The following is a 21,918-nucleotide window of genomic DNA, read 5'->3' on the forward strand; positions in this document are numbered from 1 at the left end:
GTCTGGAGTGCAGTGACACGATCATGGCTCACTGCACCCTCCATCTCCTGAGTTCAAATGATCCTTCCATATCAGCCTCTTGAGTACCTGGGACTCCAGGTACGCGCCACCGTGCCCAGGTAATTTTTATATTTTTATAGAGGCTGTATTTCACCATGTTGCCAAGGCTGGTCTCCAACTCCTAGGCTCAAGCCATCTGCCCACCTTGGCCTCCCAAAGTTCTGGGATTACAGCCATGTTATGCCCAACCAGATTTATCATTATATATTGTATACATATAGCAAAATGTCACTGTACTCCATAAATATGTACAATTATTATGTGTCAATTAAAATTAATGACAAAAATATTTATAACCAGGCCTGGTGGTATGGGCCTATAGTCCCACCTGCTGGGGAGGCCGAGGCAGGATGATCACTTGAGCCCAGGAGTTCAAGACCAGCCAGGGAAACATAGCAAGACCTCATCTTAAAAAACAAAAAGAAAAAAAAAAACACAGCATTTTCAAAGAAATACAAAGTTTTATAAAACACAGAGAAACACTTTTTTTTACAAACTCCTGTGACTCTCATATATTACTCTTAGAAATAAGATGTTTTAGAGTCTTTAAATATTCCCATGCTATATATAAGGTTTGTAAGATTTTTAACTTAAAATCATGAGTCAGAAATAAATTATTCAACTATATTTTTGAAATTTGAGGCCACAAGACTGCCAGCCAGAATAGATAACATTCTTGTAAGCATTACAAGATCTTAGATTATGTCTGGTCTCCTTAACACAGAAATACTTAATGTGGTAATAAACATTATAATATTTAAGACTAAAGTATTATAAATTATAAAATACTTATTGATTCCCTTGAACATTTTTTTTTTTTTTTTGAGACGGAGTCTCGCTGTGTCACCCAGGCTGGAGTGCAGTGGCCGGATCTCAGCTCACTGCAAGCTCTGCCTCCCGGGTTTTTACGCCATTCTCCTGCCTCAGCCTCCCGAGTAGCCGGGACTACAGGTGCCCGCCACCTCGCCCGGCTAGTTTTTTGTATTTTTTAGTAGAGATGGGGTTTCACCGTGTTAGCCAGGATGGTCTCGAACTCCTGACCTCGTGATCCGCCCGTCTCGGCCTCCCAAAGTGCTGGGATTACAGGCTTGAGCCACTGCGCCCGGCCTCCCTTGAACATTTTTATATTTAATTCTAAATCTTTCTAGGATTGAAAGATGCTTACCTGCTGAAGAAACTGAGTCTTCCTATTAAATGAGGCCACAACTCTTAGGTGACCTGATAGGGCATGACTCTGTTCACTTTTGCTTCATCAAGACTCCATAACTTCACAAGGCTGGGGGTCATGGAGTTCACACAGCATGAATCAACATAGCTAATTTAGTGCATCAGCGTGAAGGTTACTTCATTCATGAAGCCTTTGTGATTCCTCCTAGTAGGTTCACTCATGCTATATGTTTCCATTGCAGTCTGTATTTCTAGCACTGTGGTATTGTTCATGCTTTATTGATGTTGCTTGTTGAATTATCTGTCTTTTGTGCTAGACTTTATACTCTGTATAGTCTCCTTCCTTCCTTCCTTCCTTCCTTCCTTCCTTCCTTCCTTCCTTTCCTTCCTTCCTTTCTCTCTCTTTGTTTTTCTGTCTCTGTTTTTCTTTCTCTCTTGCTCTCTTTCCCTCCTTCCCTCCTTCCCTCCCTTCCCTCTCTTCCCTCTCTTCCCTCTCTTCCCTCTCTTCCATCCCTTTCCTTCCTTCCTTCCTTCCCTCCTTCCCTCCTTCCTTCCCTTCCTTCCTCTGTTACCCAGGCTAGAGTTCAGTGGTGTGGTCATAGCTTACTGTAACCTCAAACTCCTGGGCTCAAGCAATCTTCCTGCCTTGGCACCCTGAGTATCTGGGACTACAGGTACATGCCACCATGCCTGGCTAATTTATTATTATTTATCAGAGACAGGGTCTTGCTATGTTGCCAAGGGTCTCCTAGCTTCCAGCCCCTCCTCCCTCAGCCTCCTAAAGTGCTGGGATTACAGGTGTGAGCCATTGTACCTGGTCCCCATTTTTTCTTTTTTCTTTTTTTGAGATGGAGTTTCACTGTTGTCGCCCATGCTGGAGTGCACGATCTTGGCTCACTGTAACCTCTGCCTCCTGGGTTCAAATGATTCTCCTGCCTCAGCCTCCTAAGTAGCTGGGATTATAGGCGTGCACCACCATGCCTGGCTAATTTTGTATTTTTAGTAGAGACGGGGTTTCTCCATGTTGGCCAGGCTGGTCTGGAACTCCTCACCTCAGGTGATCCACCTGCCTCGGCCTCCCAAAGTGCTGGGATTACAGGTGTGAGCCACCGCGCCCGGCCCCATTTTTTCTTGCTCGTTGTTGAATCTCCTGTGCTCAACACATATTTCAAGTGCTTCATAGAGTGCTACAATTATTGACCTAACTATTGGAACAGCTGCAGAAATGCAACTGCAGTATATCCTTTTAGGTTGTCAGAAATAGACATATTCTCCAAATGCATCAATTAAGTGAGGAAGAACATGACGTTGTCACAGCACCTGCCCAGCCAAGGCTGTACAAAGCTGGAAACTTGGGTCACACTGCACAGGCAGGCATCACTCGTGGCAGGTGGAACAACGGTGGGAATGCACAGTGGCTCAAGGAGCCCGGTCACATGCCAATGGCTCAGCCCCTCTCTTCTACCGCGGAGGACCTGCCTATCTCATCTCTTCTCAGCCTCCTCGCTTACTGCTTTTATATTGTGTTTTTCCTCTCTTATGCAAAACTTACTGGTCTGTTGACTCTGTATTCAGCCTTCCTAAGAGAGGACCTGATTGGTTTTGCCTAGTGACAACTTCATGTAGTATGCCCCTTTAGGCAGAGCTGCCAGGCCACATCGTCAGCGTCTGGCTATTTTGAAAATGTCTACCTTACCTTTGCATCAGTTGCTGATATTTAATTCTCTTAGCTGTGCTCAGAGTAGTGAAGTCACATGCTATAAAAGCATGGCAACCCATGGTTAAGTACCATCTGCAGCAGCTTTTCCAAAGGTCCTGTGTATGTAGTAGGAACTGTTATTATCTACATTTTACAGGAGAGAAAAGGCTGAGGTTGAGTGATTTGCCCCAACAAGTTGTGTCCAGCCTAATGTGCTCAAGATAAGATTTGAATCCAGGACATCTTTCGTCCCCAACACTCCTAATGCTATAGCTCCTTGAAAGATGTCCACCAAAATGTTTGCAGTGGTCATATTTATGTTAGTTTATAGGTTATCAAGTTCTCTGCATTGAGTGTGTGTTTCTTTTATTACTAGAAAAAGTTTCCATATAAACATGAAAGGATTGAGATTATTCAGTAGTTTATCATGGCATTGTCAGTCCTAGGTCTCATTAAATTCCACCTGTTCTAAAGCTTTGTTCAGCCCATCTTAAAAATTGTAGCATTGGCCGGGCGCGGTGGCTCAAGCCTGTAATCCCAGCACTTTGGGAGGCCGAGACGGGTGGATCACGAGGTCACAAGATCAAGACCATCCTGGCTAACATGGTGAAACCCCGTCTCTACTAAAAAAAAAATACAAAAAACTAGCCGGGCGAGGTGGCGGGCGCCTGTAGTCCCAGCTACTCGGGAGGCTGAGGCAGGAGAATGGCATGAACCCGGGAGGCGGAGCTTGCAGTGAGCTGAGATCCGGCCACTGCACTCCAGCCTGGGCGACAGAGTGAGACTCTGTCTCAAAAAAAAAAAAAAAAAAATTGTAGCATATTGGCTGAATTTCAGAAACAGATAAATCTGAAGCAGTTGACACATTAGCAACCACATTTAAGGGGAGGGCTAAAATATTCCCTTTTGCAAATTAGCCTCGATTTTTTAGCTGCTCTTGGTCAAAATCCCATTAGAGTGACCCCTTACAGGGTTAGGGGAACAGGCTTGCTCCCATGGCCTGCCATGGGCTTTAGTAACAGTGCCTATTTAGACCAGGGCAGCAAAAGCTGTGTGAGCCAGCCATGTGATAGTCTTTCTGTAATAAAAAAGGAAAGCACCTCTTTGTATGATCTCAGAGCTATTCTTTCTTGCTAATTCAGTGGGAAAGGTAAAACTCTGGGCTGACAGGGAAAAAAAGGGAAGCTGTGTCTGAAACTGTTCTGTTTTCTGTTTGTCTTACATTCCCATTTCCTTTACCTTTTCTCACCTCAGCCATCCCAAGAGTATTATCACAAAAATAGAGAACATCCAAAAACAGAAAAAGGAGGAGAAAATTGTGGGCCTAAGTATAGCCATTCATTAGTATCCATTCCTTCATATTAGTTTCAGGACCCCTGGTGGATATAAAAATCAGCAGATGCTCAAGCCCCTTATATAAAGTGGCAAAGTATTTGCATATGACCTACACATACCCTCCTATATACTTTAGATCATTTGTGGATTACTTATGATACCTCATGCAGTGTAAACACTATGTAAATACAGTTGACCCTTAAACAACAGGGGATTGAACTGCACGGGTTCATTTATATGTGGATTTTTTTCCAGTAAAAGTTACACTATTACACTGAGTGTGCTTGCCTCTCCTGCTTCCTCTTTTACCTCCTTCACTTCTGCCTCTGAGGTGGCCCCTGAGACAGCAAGACCAACCCCTCCTCTTCCTCCTCTTCTTCCTTAGCCTACTCAATGTGAAGATGATGAGGATAAAAACCTTTACTGGACTCCACTTCCACTTAATGAATAGTAAATATATTTTCTCTGCCTTATGGTTTTCTTAATAACATTTTCTTTTTCTAGCTTTATTATAAGAATATAGTAATAGTACACACAACATACAGAATATATGTTAATCAGCTGTTATTAGTAAGGCTTCTGGTCAGTAGTAGACTATTCGTAGTTAAGTTTTGGGGGAGTCAAAATTATATACCCACCGGACATGGTGGCTAGGGCTAGGAGTTTGAGAACAGTCTGGGCAACACAGTGAGACCCTATTGCTACAAAAAACAAAAAATTTAAAAAAAATATTAGTTCGGCATGTTGACATGTACCTGTAGTCCCAGCTACTTGGGATTCTGAGGAGGGAGGATTGCTTGAGCCCAGCATCAAGGCTGCAGTGAGCCTTTATTGCGCCAGTACATTCCAGCCTGGGTGACAGATGAAGACCCTGTCTGTTAACAAAAAAAAGTATACACAGATGTTTGACTGCGTGGGAGTTGGCACCCTACCAACTTGTTCAAGGATCAACATTGTTCAAGGATCAACTATAGTTGTACTGTATCGTTTAGGAAATACAAGGGAACAAAGTCAGTACCTGTTCAGTACAGATACAATTTTTTTAAAAATTCTTGATCTGCAGTTGGTTGAATCCACAGATGTGTAGTGCACAAACACGGAGAGCCAACTGTATTTGCAGTCAGCCTGATAGTTTGTGATACAGCCATTGCTTTTTTAAAAAGTGTGATTAGTTCTCTGTGACTTCCTCACTTATGTCGTAATAGTAGTTCTGTGTTACTCCTCTGGCTCATGCCACCTGTTGCTTTGCTGTAGAAACAGTCCATCTTCAGGTTGGTGATGTATGCTTAGATTTCCCTGTATCTTTGCTGCCCTCCCTCAAGTTTTTGTACAAGTTATGTATGTACAGTATCATACATAAAATAATAACTCCACAGCATGTTTTACTTAATTAACCTTCATTAAAGAACGTTTGTTAAAAAAAAAAAAAAAAAGAAAAATCCAGCAGGTCATGGACAACTTAAAAAGAAAGTTTGAAAGTCTGAATACCTTAATGTAGAATAATTGAGGTTGCCTTCCTAATGGCACTGCAAGAGTTCAGATCTGCTCAATTATCTCTCACTTTGTTAATCTATCTTATAGCAGCCTGTCAAGAAGTTATTTTAGTCCAGGCGCAGTGGCTCACCCTTATTATGCCAGCACTTTGGGAGCCCAAGGTGGGTGGATCACTTGAGGTCAGGAGTTCGAGACAAGCCTGGCCAATATGGTGAAACCCCATCTCTACTAAAAATACAAAAATTAGCTGGGCATGGTGGCACATGCCTGTAGTCCCAGCTGCTCAGGAGGCTGAGGCAGGAGAATTGCTTGAACCTGGGAAGCGGAGGTTGCAGTGAGCCGAGATCGTGCCATTGCACTGCAGCCTGGGCGTCACAGGGAGACTCCATCTCAAGAAAAAAAACACAAAAAGAAAAAAACGAAAAGTTATTTTAACTCTTGATTCTGTTTATATTCTCTTTTCTTCTTTCTTTTTTTTTTTTTTTTTGGAGACAGAGTCTTGCTCTGTTGCTTAGGCTGGAGTGCAGTGGCGTGATCTCAGCTCACTGCCACCTCCACCTCCCTGGCTCAAGTGATCCTCCCACCTTGGCCTCCTGAGTAGCTGGGACTACAAGTAAACGCGCACCACCACACCCAGCTAATTTTTATATTTTTTGTAGAGCCGGGGTTCTACCATGTTGCCCAGGCTAATCTCGAACTCCTGAATTCAAGTGATCTGCCCACGACCTCCAAAAGTGCTAGGATTCTAGGCATGAGCCACCACGCCCGGCACCATTTGTATTTTCTAATAAGAACATGGGAAATGCCTTAGTGAACTTTATTTTTAAAATATGTGTCTTCTTATCCTAATTCCTGTACCGTGTATTCCCTGTCCCTACAAAAGAATAGTTGTTCTTGGCCAGGCACAGTGGTTCACATCTGTAATCCCAGCACTTTGGGAGGCCGAGGCAGGCAGATCACCTGAGGTCAGGAGTTCAAGACCAGCCTGGCCAACATGGTGAAACCTCGTCTCTACTAAAAATGCAAAAATTACCCAGGCGTGGCAGCAGACACCTGTAATCCCAGCTACTTGGGAGGGTGAGGCAGGAGAATCGCTTGAACCTGGGACGTGGAGTTTACAGTGAGCCGAGATCGCACCATTGCACTCCAGCCTGGGGGATAAGAGCGAGACTTCATCTCAAAAAAAAAAAAAAAAAAAAAAAAAAGGTTGTTCTCATATTCTCGTATATGTATTATGTATATATAAAATATATATTTGTGTATATGTATATATGTATTTATATGTATATCTCTCTCTATATATATACACACACATAGCAACCAGAAGGCTCCATATGGTATCTCCGAACAGTCTCTAACAGGAAAGCAGAATTTCATGTTTCATTTTATACAAGAATAGAACATTTTTATTTTTAGAGACAGAGTCTCTCTCTATTGCCAGGCTGGAGTGCAGTGGCGTGATCTCGGCTCACTGTAACCTCCACCTCCCAGGTTCAAGCGATTTTCCTGCCTTAGCTGGGACTACAGGCGCATGCCACCACGCCCAGCTAATTTTTTGTATTTTTAGTAGAGACAGAGTTTCACCATGTTGGCCAGGATGGTCTCGATCTCTTGACCTCGTGATCTGCCCACCTTGGCCCCCCAAAGTGCTGGGATTACAGGCGTGAGCCACCGCGCCCAGCCTGTCTTCAATCTTTCTGATAAGTGCATAGAAGAAAACGCTGATGTATGCTGCCTTCCCTCTCTGATTCGGCTACCTATAAGAGAAGGGCCCCCGTCCTATGATCACATGATTTGCTTGACCTTATCAATCACTTGGATGACTCACCATCCTTACCCTGCCCCCTTGTCTTGTATACAATAAATATCAACGCGCCCAGCCATTCGGGGCCACTACTGGTCTCTGCGTCTTGGTGGTAGTGGTCCCCCAGGCCCAGCTGTTTTCTCTTTATCTCTTTGTGTTGTGTCTTTATTTCTTATGATCTCTCATCTCCACACATGGGGAGAACACCCGCCAAACCCCTTAGGGCTGGACCCTACATCTCACACCTGTAATCCCAGCACTTTGGGAGGCCACAGCAGGTGGATCACCTGAGGTTAGGTTCGAAACCAGCCTGACCAACATGGCGAAACCCTGTCTCTACTAGAAATACAAAAATTAGCTGGGCATGGTGGCAGGTGCCTGTAATCCCAGCTACTTGGGAGGCTGAGGCAGGAGAATTGCTTGATCCTAGGAGGCAGAGGTTGCAGTGAGCTGAAAACATGCCACTGCACTCCAGCATGGGCGGCAGAGCAAGACTCCATCTCAAAAAACAAAACAAAACAAAAAAAATGGATTCTCATGTAAGATCTTCTGATCTTTCAATGTGGACAACTCATTTTAAAAATTGGCTTTTACAAATGTTAGAGTAATATCTGCATATGAATTAAAAAGACAACAACAATAGTAGGACTGAAAGGCTCATAGTGAAAAACAACCGAAGTATGTGTTAATTAAATGAATGAGCTGTGTTTCGAATTTTAACTTTATTTTAAACTGTAAATTGATAAACTCCAACCTCTTAGAAGATAGTTTTTGTTTTTGTTTTTTGTCTCCGAAAGCAAATAAAGGTTTTTAACCTTGGGAATATTTTACTGTTAAATAAAAATATTAAAATTAGAAAGTGTATCTAGATGTAAATTGCTATAAGAGAGACTGTGAGTTACCCTGTTTGTTTAAAAGCAGGCTTTATTTAGATGGAATTCTTGAACTTCCATTATTTAATTTTTAAAGGATTTTAAATCACATGAATATGAATTCCTAATAACAATGTACATGTATGGCCTGTAGCTTTATCTTTAAAATCAGAACTAAAATAGGCAAGTAATTTTTCTGTATGTTTGACATTTTTCAAAATGAAAAGTTGAGAAAATAAGCATAAATTCTTATCATATACCAACTACATTCAAGATCTGAGCTGGAAGCTACAAAGGACAGTGATGTGATAGATGCCACTTTCCCTAATATAGAGTGTGTGTTTGTCAGTATTGCCATGTCTGTCAGCACTACCGTGTCTTTATTTTTACTTGGTAAGAAGACAGATATTTTTAGCTCCTTTGGTCACAGCACTACAGTATATAAGAATCATCGTGTCTTAGTACATTATATGTGAGGATCTTATTCTGACAATTTATTCTTTTTAAAGGATTTAGTGGGAAATGTGGATCCGTAATAAAAATTGCAGGAAGGCCGGGCGCGGTGGCTCAAGCCTGTAATCCCAGCACTTTGGGAGGCCGAGACGGGCGGATCACGAGGTCAGGAGATCAAGACCATCCTGGCTAACACGGTGAAACCCCGTCTCTACTAAAAAATACAAAAAACTAGCCGGGCGAGGTGGCAGGCGCCTGTAGTCCCAGCTACTCGGGAGGCTGAGGCAGGAGAATGGCGTACACTCGGGCGGCGGAGCTTGCAGTGAGCTGAGATCCGGCCACTGCACTCCAGCTTGGGCGACAGAGTGAGACTCCATCTCAAAAAAAAATAAAATAAAATAAAAAATAAAATAAAAATTGCAGGAAAGCCTTTGTTCACCTAACATGAACATATATTTTTGTGTGAGGAAGCATCTTTATTCCGCCCTCCTAGGAAAACTCATACACAAAAATATAGCAAAAGAAGTTAAAAGCTTATCCTTAGAAAAATAATTTTGTCTGGGTGCAGTGGCTCACGCCTGTAATCCCAGCACTTCGGAAGCCAAGGTGGGAGGATCACTTGAGCCCAGGAGTTTGAGACCAGCCTAGGCAACAAAGGGAGACGTTTTCTCTATAAAAATTTTTTTTAAATGAGCCAGACATGGTGGCTTACACCTACAGTTCCATCTACTCAGGAGGCTGAGGAGAGAGGATCGCTTAAGCCCAGGAGTTTGAGGCTGCAGCAAGCTATGGGCAACAGAATGAGTCTCTTTAAAAAAAAAAAAAAAAAGAAAAGAAAGAAAGAAAAAAGAAAAAAAATTGATTATATAAAGTGATCAGAAAAAGCATATCATGTTTTAATGTAGAAGGTGGTGTGAGGCAGTTTTACATTAGAGGACAGAATGAATCCCATAGATGTCTGGCATTACCTTTCAGACCCTTAAGTAAATTGGTGTTGAATCCCATTTCTGGCAGCTGAGAACTTAGAAAGGGCCTTCCCTCTCAGTTACAGTTCAGGGATGAAGGCAAACCTTGGCATAGACATAGCCTCCAGTGAAGGGCCTGGCTGAGATGCAATTGCGATGATTCCTGTACTCAGCTTTTGCTCTGTGCTCACGTGGCTGAGTGTAATTCAACACTGGCCCCAGAGCCATGTTCCTAGTAGAACCGCCTCTCTCTCTTTTCAGAGAAGCGTCTCTGCTCTGAGGCTGTTACAGAATGGTAAATGACTGCCCCTGGATTATTTCCATGATTACTTCTAGAGTCATCCTTAAGATGATTGGCTTTTTAGTGACTGTCATTCTGGTTTTTGCAAAAATTCATGGTAGATACTATTGACTGTATGAAAAGTGGTATTCATAATGTTATTACATATTTGTGTTAGTGACCATTTTAGCTTTAAATATATAGGTGCTTTTGACTAAGACCATTAGAGTGATTTGTAAAGTTTTAACCCTAAAAATGGAGACACGCTGGGTGCAGTGGCTTATGCCTGTGATCCCAATACTTTGGGAGGCCAAGGCAAGAGGATCACTTGAGGCCAGGAAGTCAAGATTACAGTGAACTATGATCATGCCACTGCACTCTGTCCTGGGCAACCAAGTGAGACCCTATCTCAAAAACAACAGCAATAACAATAACAAAAAACTATATAATCTGAACAAGACTTTTATTCTGAAGGCTTTTTTTTTTTTTTTCGAGACGGAGTCTCGCTCTGTTGCCCAGGCTGGAGTGCAGTGGCCGGATCTCAGCTCACTGCAAGCTCCGCCGCCCGGGTTTACGCCATTCTCCTGCCTCAGCCTCCCGGGTAGCTGGGACTACAGGCGCCCGCTACCTCGCCCGGCTAGATTTTTGTATTTTTTAGTAGAGACGGGGTTTCACCATGTTAGCCAGGATGGTCTTGATCTCCTGACCTCGTGATCCGCCCGTCTCGGCCTCCCAAAGTGCTGGGATTACAGGCTTGAGCCACCGCACCCGGCCTTTTTTTTTTTTTTTTTTTTTTTTTTTTTTTTTTTTTTAGCGGAGTCTCGCTCTGTTGCCCAGGCTGGAGTGCAGTGGTGCAATCTCAGCTCACTGCAACCTCTGCCTCCTGGGTTCAAGCCATTCTTCTGCCTCAGTCTCCTGAGTAGCTGGGATTACAGGTGTGTGCCACCATGCCAGGCTAGTTTTGTATTTTTAGTAGAGACGGGGTTTCCCATGTTGGCCAGGCTGGTGTCGAGCTCCTGACCTCAGGTAATCCGTGCACCTCGACCTCCCAAAGTACTGGGATTACAGGCATGAGCCACCACACCCAGCCCATTCTGAAGGTTTTTAAGTGCTCCTTGTAAGCACTTAGTGATGCTATTAATATATTAGTGTAGCCAAGTTTGATCACTTGATTAAGCTAGTGCCCACTATAGCTTACCATTTTTTTCTGTTTATAAAAATAATACATGTTCCTAGTAGAATGAAAAGACAGAAAGTGCAAAGAAGATTATATAGTACCCTAATTCCATGGCTAATTATTTTTTCCCAACTTTTCAATCATGAAAATTTTCAAACATGCAAGAAAAATTCAAAAATAGTAAAACACTATACTTCTTGTAGATATAATATCTTTTGACCTTTTGCATACTCGCTTTGTCTTTCTATATTGTTAACTTTTTTTGGCTATTCCATTTGAATGTAAAGTTGTAGATAGTGTGACACATCACTCCTAAATTCTATTCTTTAGCATGTATTTCTTTTCCTTTTCTTTTTTTCTCCTCTTTTCTTCTCTTCTCTTCTCTTCTCGTTTCTTGTTTCTTTTCTTTTTTTGAGACAGGATCTCCCTGTGTTACCCAGGCTGGAGTACAGTGGCGCAGTCTCTGCTTACTGTCACCTCCACCTCCTGGGCTCAAGCAGTCCTCCCTCCTTAAGTAGCTGGGACTACAGGCACGAGCCACCACACCCAGCTAATTTTTGTATTTTTTGTAGAGATGGAGTTTCACCATGTTGCCCAGGCTGGTCTTAAAATCCTGGGTTCAAGAGATCCACATGCCTTGGCCTCCCAAAGTGCTGGGATTATGGGCCACTGTGCCCAGCCTGTCTTTCTTTGTGCCCGCCCACCCTTCCTCCCTCTCTTTCCGTCTTTCCATTTTAAAATTTAGATTTGGGGGATACATGTGCACATGGGTATGTTTGCATGTTGCTGAGATTTTGACTTCTAATGACCGTGTCACCCAAGTAGCAAATATAGTACCTGATGGGTCGTTTTTCAACCTCCTCCCACCCCACTTTTAGAATCCCCAGTGTCAATTGTTCCCATGTTTGTGTGCACGTATACCCAGTGTTTAACTGCCACTTATAAGTGAGAACATGCAGTGTTTGGTTTTCTGTTTCTGTGTTAATTTGCTTAGGATAATGGGCTGCAGCTGTAGCCATGTTGCTGCAAAAGGCATGATTTCATTCTTTTTTATGGCTGCATAGTATTCCATTTTGTATATGTACCTTTTCTTTATCCAGTCCACCATTGATGGGCACCTGGGTTGATTCCACCTCTTTGCTATTGTGAATAGTAGCAGGCATCTCTTTGGAATAAGGCCAGTTTCCTGCATAACCGCATACCATTGTCACACCTCAGGAGGTTTATAATAATTCCATAATATTATCCGGTATTGATTCTATATTCAAATGTCCCCAGTTATCATGAAATGTTTGTTACATTTGTTTCCTCACTAGGCCTTAACTTAGGTTCACACATTACTGTTGATTGTATGTCTTTTTAGGCTGTTTTACCATAGAACTGTATTTACATTCTTTCCATATGCCTAGCCCCCGTGATACTGACTATTTTATCAGAGTCCAGGGGCTGGGCACGGTGGCTCAGGCCTGTAATCCCAGTACTTTTGGAGGCTGAGGCAGGTGGATCACGAGGTCAGGAGATTGAGACCATCCTGGCTAACAGTGAAACCCGTCTCTACTAAAAATACAAAAAATGAGCTGGGAATGGTGGTGAGCACCTGTAGCCCCAGCTACTCGGGAGGCTGAGGCAGGAAAATGGTGTGAACCCATTAGACGGAGGTTGCAGTGAGCCAAGATTGCACCACTGCACTCCAGCCCGGGTGACAGAGTGAAACTCTGTCTCAAAAAAAAAAAAAAGAGTCCAGGGTAGTTGTCTTATAAAATACCTCACATCCTGGTTTTGTTTGATTGTTTCTTCCTGGTTTCCTTTAACTTTTTCCCCCATCCTCTGTATTTCCAGCAGCTTAGTCTAAAACAGTGCCATCCAATAGAACTTTCTGAAGTGAAGGAAAAGTTATATATCTTCGTGTTCCATATGGCAGCCACTAGCTTATGTGGCTCGTTAAACTAATTAAGGCTTTCTGGGCACACTGCCTATGGGATAGTTCTGCTCCACGAGAAGCAGTAAAGCAACAACAACAAAAACAAACTAATTAAAATAAATAAATATAAAATTCAGTTTCTTAGTTACACTAGCCACATTTCAAGTGCTCAATAGCTACATGTGTATCATGGTCACCATTTTGAACAGCCCAGGTTTGGAGGCTTGATTAGATTTAGGATAAATATTTTTGGTGAGTTGCACATAGGTATGCTGTATGCTTCCTGATGCTCATGTCACTTGAGGAGGTTCTAGTACCTGGGCGCCTTGGTGAGAATGTAGTACTGCTGAGTGACTTGCATACCCGTGGAATGGATTGGGAAAGATAGTGATGGTCGATCTTCCCTGAGATTTGCCACTTCTAAGCAGAGAAGAAATAATAAGTGAAAAATATATATATTATACCTCACTGATTATCAGATAAATGCAAATTAAAGCAAGCTGGTATCTTGCTCTTATTAGATTAGCCAAGATTTTAAAACTAATTCTATTAACGATGAAGGAGACAACACATATTATTATCATTGTTATTATTATTATTATCATTTTGAGATGGAGTCTCGCTCTGTCACCCAGGCTGGAGTGCAGTGGTGTGATCTTGGCTCACTACAACCTCTGCCTCCCAGGTTCAAGCAATTCTCTTGTCTCAGGCTCTTGGGTAGCTGGGATTACAGGTGCGCACCACCAGGCCCAGCTAATGTTTTGTATTTTAGTAGAGATGGGGTTTCACCGTGTTGCCCAGGCTGATCTTGAACTCCTCAGTTCAGGCAATCCACCTGCCTCGGCCTCCCAAAGTGCTAGGTTTACATGCATGAGCCACCGTTCCTGGCCTGAGATAGCACATATTATAACCTTAAGGATGTCTGTGCTATCTCGGACCCTATATGCCATTCTAACTGCTTTCCCTTCCAGGACCCCACACATCTGACATAATGCATGTGGTTCCCTCCTGTCCCTCCTTCTAGAAACCCTACCCTATCCTCTTGCCACCTAGAGACACCTCTTTCGGTTTTCAGCTTAGTCACTACATTTTATCAACGCTTTTATGACTTTCCGTGCTGATACATAAGTGCTTGTTTCACCATTTCATTGTAATGTAAATTTCAAGTGTTTTTCCTATATATTTAATGTGGACTATTTATTTATTTATTTTGAGACAGGGTCTCACTTTGTCCAGGCTGGAGTGGAGTGGTGTGATCATAGCTCACTGCAGCCTCAACCTCCTGAGCTCAGGTGATCCTCCCACCTCAGCCTCCCAAGTAGCTGGGACCACAAGTGCATGCCACCATGCCTGGCTAATTTTCTTGTATTTTTTGTAGAAACAGGGTTTCACCGTGTTGGCCAGGCTGGTCTTGAACTCCTGGACTCAAGAGATCCACCCACTTTGACCTCCCAGAGTGCTGAGATTACAGGCATGAGTCACTGTGCCCAGCCTAGCGTGGACGTTTTAAAAGCAGAAAAGTAGGCGCTGGATGCAGTGGCTCACGCCTGTAATCCCAGCACTTTGGGAGGCCAAGGCAGGCGGATCATGAGGTTAGGAATTTGAGACCAATCTGGCCAACATGGTGAAACCCCATCTCTACTAAAAATGTAAAAATCAGCTGGGCATGGTGGCAGGCGCCTGTAATCCCAGCTACTTGGGAGGCGGAAGCGGGAGAATCGCTTAAACCCGGGAGATGGGGGTTCCAGTGAGCCAAGATCACACCACTGCACTCCAGCCCAGGCAACAGTGCGAGACTCTGTCTCCAAAAAAAAAAAAAAAAAAAAAAAGAGCAGAAAAGTAAAAAGAACAAATTTAAAATTTTCATACTCGCCACTAGTAACATTTTGATGTATTTCTTTCTGTCTGAGTTTTGGCCTATTAACAGCCCTCCTTCTTGACTGTGGGCTTTTCAAGAGTATTTTCAAATATTGGATCCAGAAATGAATTAGGAGGTTCATATAAATTATTAAAAAGGAGACAGAAGTTTCTTTTTACTGTTGTGATATTGAAACATATATATATGTTTTCGTCTCAGGTTCCCGGCTTCTAACTGTCATAGCCTTTTGGAGTTAACAGTGTTTTGTTATAATGTTGGAGCACTTTAGGCTTCAGGAGCAGGCCTCAGAAAACAGAATCTCTGTCTCTGACTTCCTCCTGCCCTCCTTTTACCTGCCCAAGACAGGGCTCTAATCTTTCCCTGCCTTTCTAATTGTGGGTCACAAGATCCTCATTCCAGAGAGGGTCATGCCCCATATGTTGGAGGAAGAAATCCTGCACAGAAAGGCCAAGAAGAATCTGAACAAACAGGCCTTGTTAGGTTTTCCTACTCGGTCGATTAGTATTAACTCATACTCTTTGTGTTCAATCACATTTCAATGTGGTTGTCCAATCATGCCTATCCAGTGAAATCTCCGTAAAAGGCCTAAGAGGACAGAGTTCAGGGAGCTTCTGGGTAACTGAACACGTGGAGGTTCCTAGAGAGCAGCACACCCAGAGAGGGCATGGAAGCTCTGTGCAGCTTCCCCCAACCTCACCCTGTGCATCTCTTAATCTGTATGGCTTATATTCATTGTAATATACCGGTAAATGTGAGTTTCCATGAACTATGTGAGCTGCTTTAGCAATTGAGCCCAAATAGGGGGTCGTGGAAATCCCAACTTGAAACTAGTCAGTCAGAAGTTCCAGAGGCCCGGACTTGTGACTGGTAGGAAGGAAGGAGGGTCTTGTCGGACTGAGCCCTCAACCTTGGTTTCTGAGGCTGTCTCCTGGCAGATAGCTTCAGAATTGAATTGGATGACACCCTGCTGGCATCCCCTGCAGAACTGATCCCTGCTTGGTGTGGGAGAGGAAAACCCCCACACATTTTGTTACAGAAGACTTCTGTGTTGATTGTTTGGTGTGAGAGCACAGAAAAAACATGGTTTGAGTTTTCCCTGCCTCACAGCTGTCTTTTTCTACCATCCCAGCCCTTTTTTCCTAGAAGAGCCCTATCCTCTCTTGCCACAGGCTTGGACACATTGACCAAATCTTGTAACTTTCTGTGCCTTTTGGTTATATCTCACCCCAGCATTTTCACTTCTAAGTATATGCTGAGAAATGCTTATTTATGAGCAGAAAGAAGCATGTACAGGCTAGGCATGGTGGCTCACACCTATAATCTTAGCACTTTGGGAGGCCACAGTGGGAGGATCATTTGAGTCCAGGAGTTTGAGACTAGCCTAGGCAACATAGCGAGCCTTCATTTAAAAAAAAAAATTTTTTTTTAAAGAAGCATATACAAGAGGTTCATCACAACTTTATTTGTAATAGCAAAAAATTAGAAACAGTAAGTGTCCACTGATAGGAGAATGGTTGTGTCAAATATGACACATTCATATTTTATATTATCCAGCAGTTTAAAAATAATATAGGAAATCTATATATCCCAACATAGAGCGTCCTGTAAGACATATAGTTAAATGTTCGTTGAAGATAAGGTTAGTTGGCAAGCGTGATCCCATCTGGGTAAAATAAAATGTACGAAAACATATTTGTATGTGTTCATATATATGTAAATATATAGAGTGGAATCTGGCAGGGAAAATATTAAACTGATTAGAGTGATTACCTCTGGGGAAGGAATTGGGACTGGAAGGAAGCCATGGAAACTTTTACTTTATCTAAAGTTTAAAAAAATTTTTTACAACCCCGTCATCTTTTCCAGAGTCTGGGCAGAAATGTGAAGCAATCGTGCAGTTGTAAAGTTAGTATTTAAAGTGCTTAAGGATACAGCCACCCTTTCCCCCAAGAATTCTAAAGGGATATATTTGAGCTTAGAAAAGTTAAAGTTAGAATTGCTGAAATTCTGTTCTGTATGTCTTCTCCGTGGGTACGAGGAAATGAAAGCGAAGATGTCTCTGGGGGCAGATGGCAGAGCTTCAGTTAGGCTTTTGCTTTTGATGCAAGTTTATTTTCGGCTTTTAAACCTGACCTTGCTGTTCTTAGAGTTTTAACTTTTTAAATTTAAATTAAAATGTTTTGTTTGTGAGGATAAGATTAGTTGGCAAAGAGGTGGTTCGCATGGAGATCACTGAGATAACTGACTATGTTTCCAGAGGACTGGGTTAATCTTTATTTTATTTTATTTTATTTTATTTTTTACTTTTTTCTTTTTGAGACGGAGTCTCGCTCTGTCGCCCAGGCTGGAGTGCAGTGGCCGGATCTTGGCTCACTGCAAGCTCCACCTCCCGGGTTCACGCCATTCTCCTGCCTCAGCCTCCCGAGTAGCTGGGACTACAGGCGCCCACAACCGCGCCCGGCTAATTTTTTTTGTATTTTTAGTAGAGACGGGGTTTCACCGTGGTCTCGATCTCCTGACCTTGTGATCCGCCCGCCTCGGCCTCCCAAAGTGCTGGGATTACAGGCGTGAGCCACCGCGCCCGGCGGACTGGGTTAATCTTTAAAGGGGTAAAAGACACTTTGACTAGAAGTAATCCATGAAGAACTATCAGATGTGTTAATCAGCCTGAGAACTAGAGAATATTGCTCTTGTATAAATTTATGCTTTTGTGTATTGAGAAGCGATGAGTTATCTGTTGCTACCTAATAAAACTTAAAATAAGGATAATCATTTGTTATCTCATGCTTTTTGTTAGATATGAATTCAGACAACGTACAGGCATGTACCATGTTGTCTGGAGCCTCAGCTGAAAGAATCAAAGGCTGAGAGCAAAATACTGTGGGGGGAGAAAAGCTTGAATGCCTTTTCCATAGGCTTCCAGTAAGTTTTTCTCCTACATCTGAGTTGTCTTTGCTCACTTTTCTCTCTCTCTGCACCTCTTAACATTAGATACCTTAGGATTAGGTCCTTTGTCTTTTTTTTCTTTGTCTGCTTCTCATTTATTCCTTGATGATCTCTCCCAATCTGGAGGCTTTAAATACAGTAAGTAGGTGGTTGGATTAGTGGGTAAGTAGGTAGTTGGGTGGATGGGTGAGTAATCTATCCCCATCCACTGCTATTCTTGTCCTGCCTACTTGGTGTTTCCATTTGAATGTTCAATAGCCATCTGAAACTCAATATGTATAAACCTTGATTCTACTGCCTTCCCCCAAACCTGCTTCTCCAGCAGTCTTCCCCATCTCAGTAAATGGCAGTCCATCCTTTAAGTTACTTAACCCGAAAACCTAGAAGTCATCCTTGATTTTTGTTCTTTTCTTACACCTAATACCTAGTTCATCAGCAAATCCTGTTGGCTCTACCTTCAGAATACGTGTGTCTAGAATTCAACCACTTCTCACCATCTTTTTCACTATCCCCCTGGTCCAAGCCACCATCACCACTCACCTCAATTCCTTAGCTATACCCCCTGCACTCTTGCCTTCTTCACTCTGCTACTTTCAACACAGTAGGCAAAATGATCCTGTAAAAAGAAACCAGGTCAGATCATGTCACTCAAAGGCTTTCTAAGCTGAAGCCCTTAGACTGGCCTGTGATCTGTCTGCCTCTGGGACCTCAGCTCTCACTCCCCTTTTCTCACTGTGCTCCAGCAATACTGGTAGCCTCCTTGCTGCTCCTCTAATACCAAGCCTTTTCCCTCTCAGTGCCCTTGTGATTGCTGTTCCCTCTGCCTCAATCACCGTGGTTGGAAATAAGACAGTCTCACATTAAACCTGGAGGAGAGAGACTTCATCCTGTTGCTTTTTTCGGTGTTTTATTAAGTGCCTTTTATTGGTGAAGAAATGCCATGGTACTGAGGATGAGAAATTAAGTTTCAAATAACAGAATGTGTTTATACTAGAAGTAGCAGGTCCAAGCATTCACACCTATGCCACATGAAATACTGGTTTTCATCTACCTACCTGCCATTCTTGCTCATTCATTTCTCTTCCATATGAAGCAGTCCTGTCCTTCAGATGAGGCGGGAATTTCTAGGAGACTCTCTTTGCCACTGAAGTGTTCATTTCATTTGGCTCCATTGTTCCTCTTTACTACCTTTTGTGATTGGGGGGAATTTGAGGGCAGTCTGGGATGCCATCTGAATAACTCATTCTGTCAGTTAAGAGACTTGGTAGGGGTCCACATCAGGCCCTAAAATAGATACGGTTTTAGTTTCAAAATAAGCCATAAAAACTCTCTCAAAAGAGCCAAGCTTTTGGGCCAGGTGTGGTGACCGACACCTGTAATCCCAGCGCTTTGGGAGACTGAGGTGGGAGGATTGCTTGAGGTCAGTTCAAGACCAGCCGGGGTAACAGAGAGAGACCTGTCTCGACAAAACAAAGCGAAAAGAGCCAGGCTTTTGAAGTGGGTTTCTAGAGTGGAGAGTAAGGCAGTCAAAGAGGGGAAGAGATTGTTTTAACCAAGATGACGAGAGCTCCTCCATGACATGCTTTAGCAGAGATTTATGAAAGCAGGAAGAAAGACGATCAGCTATTTCTGGCCGTGTGACCAGCAAAGCTCTGGGTGTCAAACTGAATTGAGGACATCACTGAGAAAATCCTTAAACTTGAGAAGCCTAAGGTAGTATGCCTGTCATATATAGGGACTGTGATATTAAGTGGAATTTATTTTTATGGGGTCATAGAATCACATTGTTGAAAGGACGTCAAGAAGTTATCTAGTTTAGTATACTTTTGGTCAAACAGAAACCTATAACTATGCAGGCCTTCAGTTTTTTCTTTTGAGTACATATTTATAAAAGATATGTCTGTACATGATCTAAATGAGTAAACTCTTTTTGAGACAGGGTTGTGCTCTGTCTAAAAAAAAATTTTAATGAAATAAATTACCTTTAATGCCATTGAATAGTGAGATGCCACTACATACCTATTTGTATAAAATTTAAAAATGATGTCATTTAGAAAATTGAGAATAAGAAAGGTAGATGCAGCTTATTGCTGCTTTAAAATAAACTGTTCATCTCTCGTGAGTGAATAGATGTGATATTAAATGTTTCAGAAAGAACAAGACCACGTTTGTAGTGATATTTGGCAAAGTTGAATTTTTTTGTCATTTCAAACTGAAACTGCCAGTTCTGCCTTTAAAATGAAAGCTAGAAAATTGAGGAGGCTTTCGGGTAGTAAGAGAACCAGAATCACTTAAGACTGCAAAACCAGTTTTTCTTAAGTGTTTGTTCCCCCAACTCCCTTTTTAAAGCTGGCCCTTCATACGGATTTTTCAGGTAGTCTAAAAGGCAAAAGATTTATGTAATACCCCAATAGTAACTGCAAATTCAAAAAATAGTTTAATATTCCATTTAAATAAACTTATCTCCCCTGCAGAAAGTGTCCTGATTTATTTTCCCAGCAGCGGAGATGAGGAGGTTGGTACGTGTATGTGCTTTAAAATCGAAGACACCTAGGTTCTAGTCCTGGTGCTGATTATCATCTCTAGATACCAGTTTTCTTGTGTGGAGCATAGATATCATGATATAATACCTGCTTCACAGATAGACATTTAGTAAGAACTCAAATGCTAGGTATTATTCTTACTAGGAAAACAGACTAATTTGCCCTGAATCCCACAGTGACTTATGATCTGAACCCTCAGGACTGTCTCCCAAAGTCCTGGGCTTTCATGTTCCCTTTTCCCCTCCCATCACCCTATTACCTTTGTCAGGAGTATGCTAATCAAGTTAATGAACTATATGAATAATTTTAGTCTTCTTTACGTAGTTAGGAAAGAAACTACTTTTGGCCTTAGGGTTTAATGTTTTTTGTTTTGTTTTGTTTTGTTTTTTGTTTTTTAGACAGAGTATCACTCTGTCACCCAGGCTGGAATCAGTGGTGGGATCTTGGTTCACTGCAACACCCACCTTCCAGATTCAACTGATTCTCCTGCCTCAGCCTCCCAAGTAGCTGGGACTGCAGGTATGCACCACCACGCCTGGGTAATTTTTGTATTTTTTTTTTTAGTAGGGACAGGGTTACACCATGTTGACCAGGCTGGTCTCAAACTCTTGACCTCAGGTCGTCCACCCACCTTGGCCTTCCAGAGTGCTGGGATTACAGATGTGAGCCACCGCGCCCGGCCTTATATTTTTAGTAGAGACGGGGTTTCACCATATTGGCCAGGCTGGTCTCAAACTCCTGACCTCAAGTAATCTACCTGCCTTGGCCTCCCAAAGTGCTGGGATTAAAGGCATGAGCCACCACCCCCAGCCAGGGTTTATTTAATTTTTCTATGCTCACTTTTTTTTTTTTTTTTTTTTGAGTCTGAGTTTCACTCTCATTGCCCAGGCTGGAATGCAATGGTGCAATCTCAGCTCACTGCATCCTCCACCTCCTGGGTTCAAGTGATTCTCTTGCCTCAGCCTCCCAAGTAGCTGGGATTACAGGCATGCACCACCATGCCCGGCTAATTTTGTATTTTTAGTAGAGATGGGTTTCTTCATGTTGGTCAGGCTGGTCTCGAATTCCTGACCTCAGATGATCCACGCACCTCGGCCTCCCGAAGTGCTGGGATTACAGGGGTGAGCCACCACTCTTGGCCTAATTTTTTGTGTTTGTAGTAGAGATGGGGTTTCACCGTGTTAGCCAGGATGGTCTCAATCTCCTGACCTCGCGATCCGCCCACCTTGGCCTCCCAAAGTGTTGGGATTACAGGCGTGAGCCACTGCACCCGGCCTAAACTTTTTTTTTTTTTTTAAGCCGTTTTAGGTTTGCAGCAAAATT

General features: G+C 42.7%; 1 protein-coding gene across 1 annotated transcript in view; it reads left to right on the top strand.

The window, feature by feature from the left end:
- The window catches only part of LOC105474479 (nudix hydrolase 3), a 113,186-nt gene that overhangs the window by 59,942 nt on the left and 31,326 nt on the right, over positions 1 to 21,918 (top strand). The gene's annotated exons all lie outside the window — the stretch shown is intronic.

The sequence above is a fragment of the Macaca nemestrina genome, chromosome 5, assembly GCF_043159975.1.
Source record: "Macaca nemestrina isolate mMacNem1 chromosome 5, mMacNem.hap1, whole genome shotgun sequence".
Classification (NCBI taxonomy): Eukaryota; Metazoa; Chordata; class Mammalia; order Primates; family Cercopithecidae; genus Macaca; species Macaca nemestrina.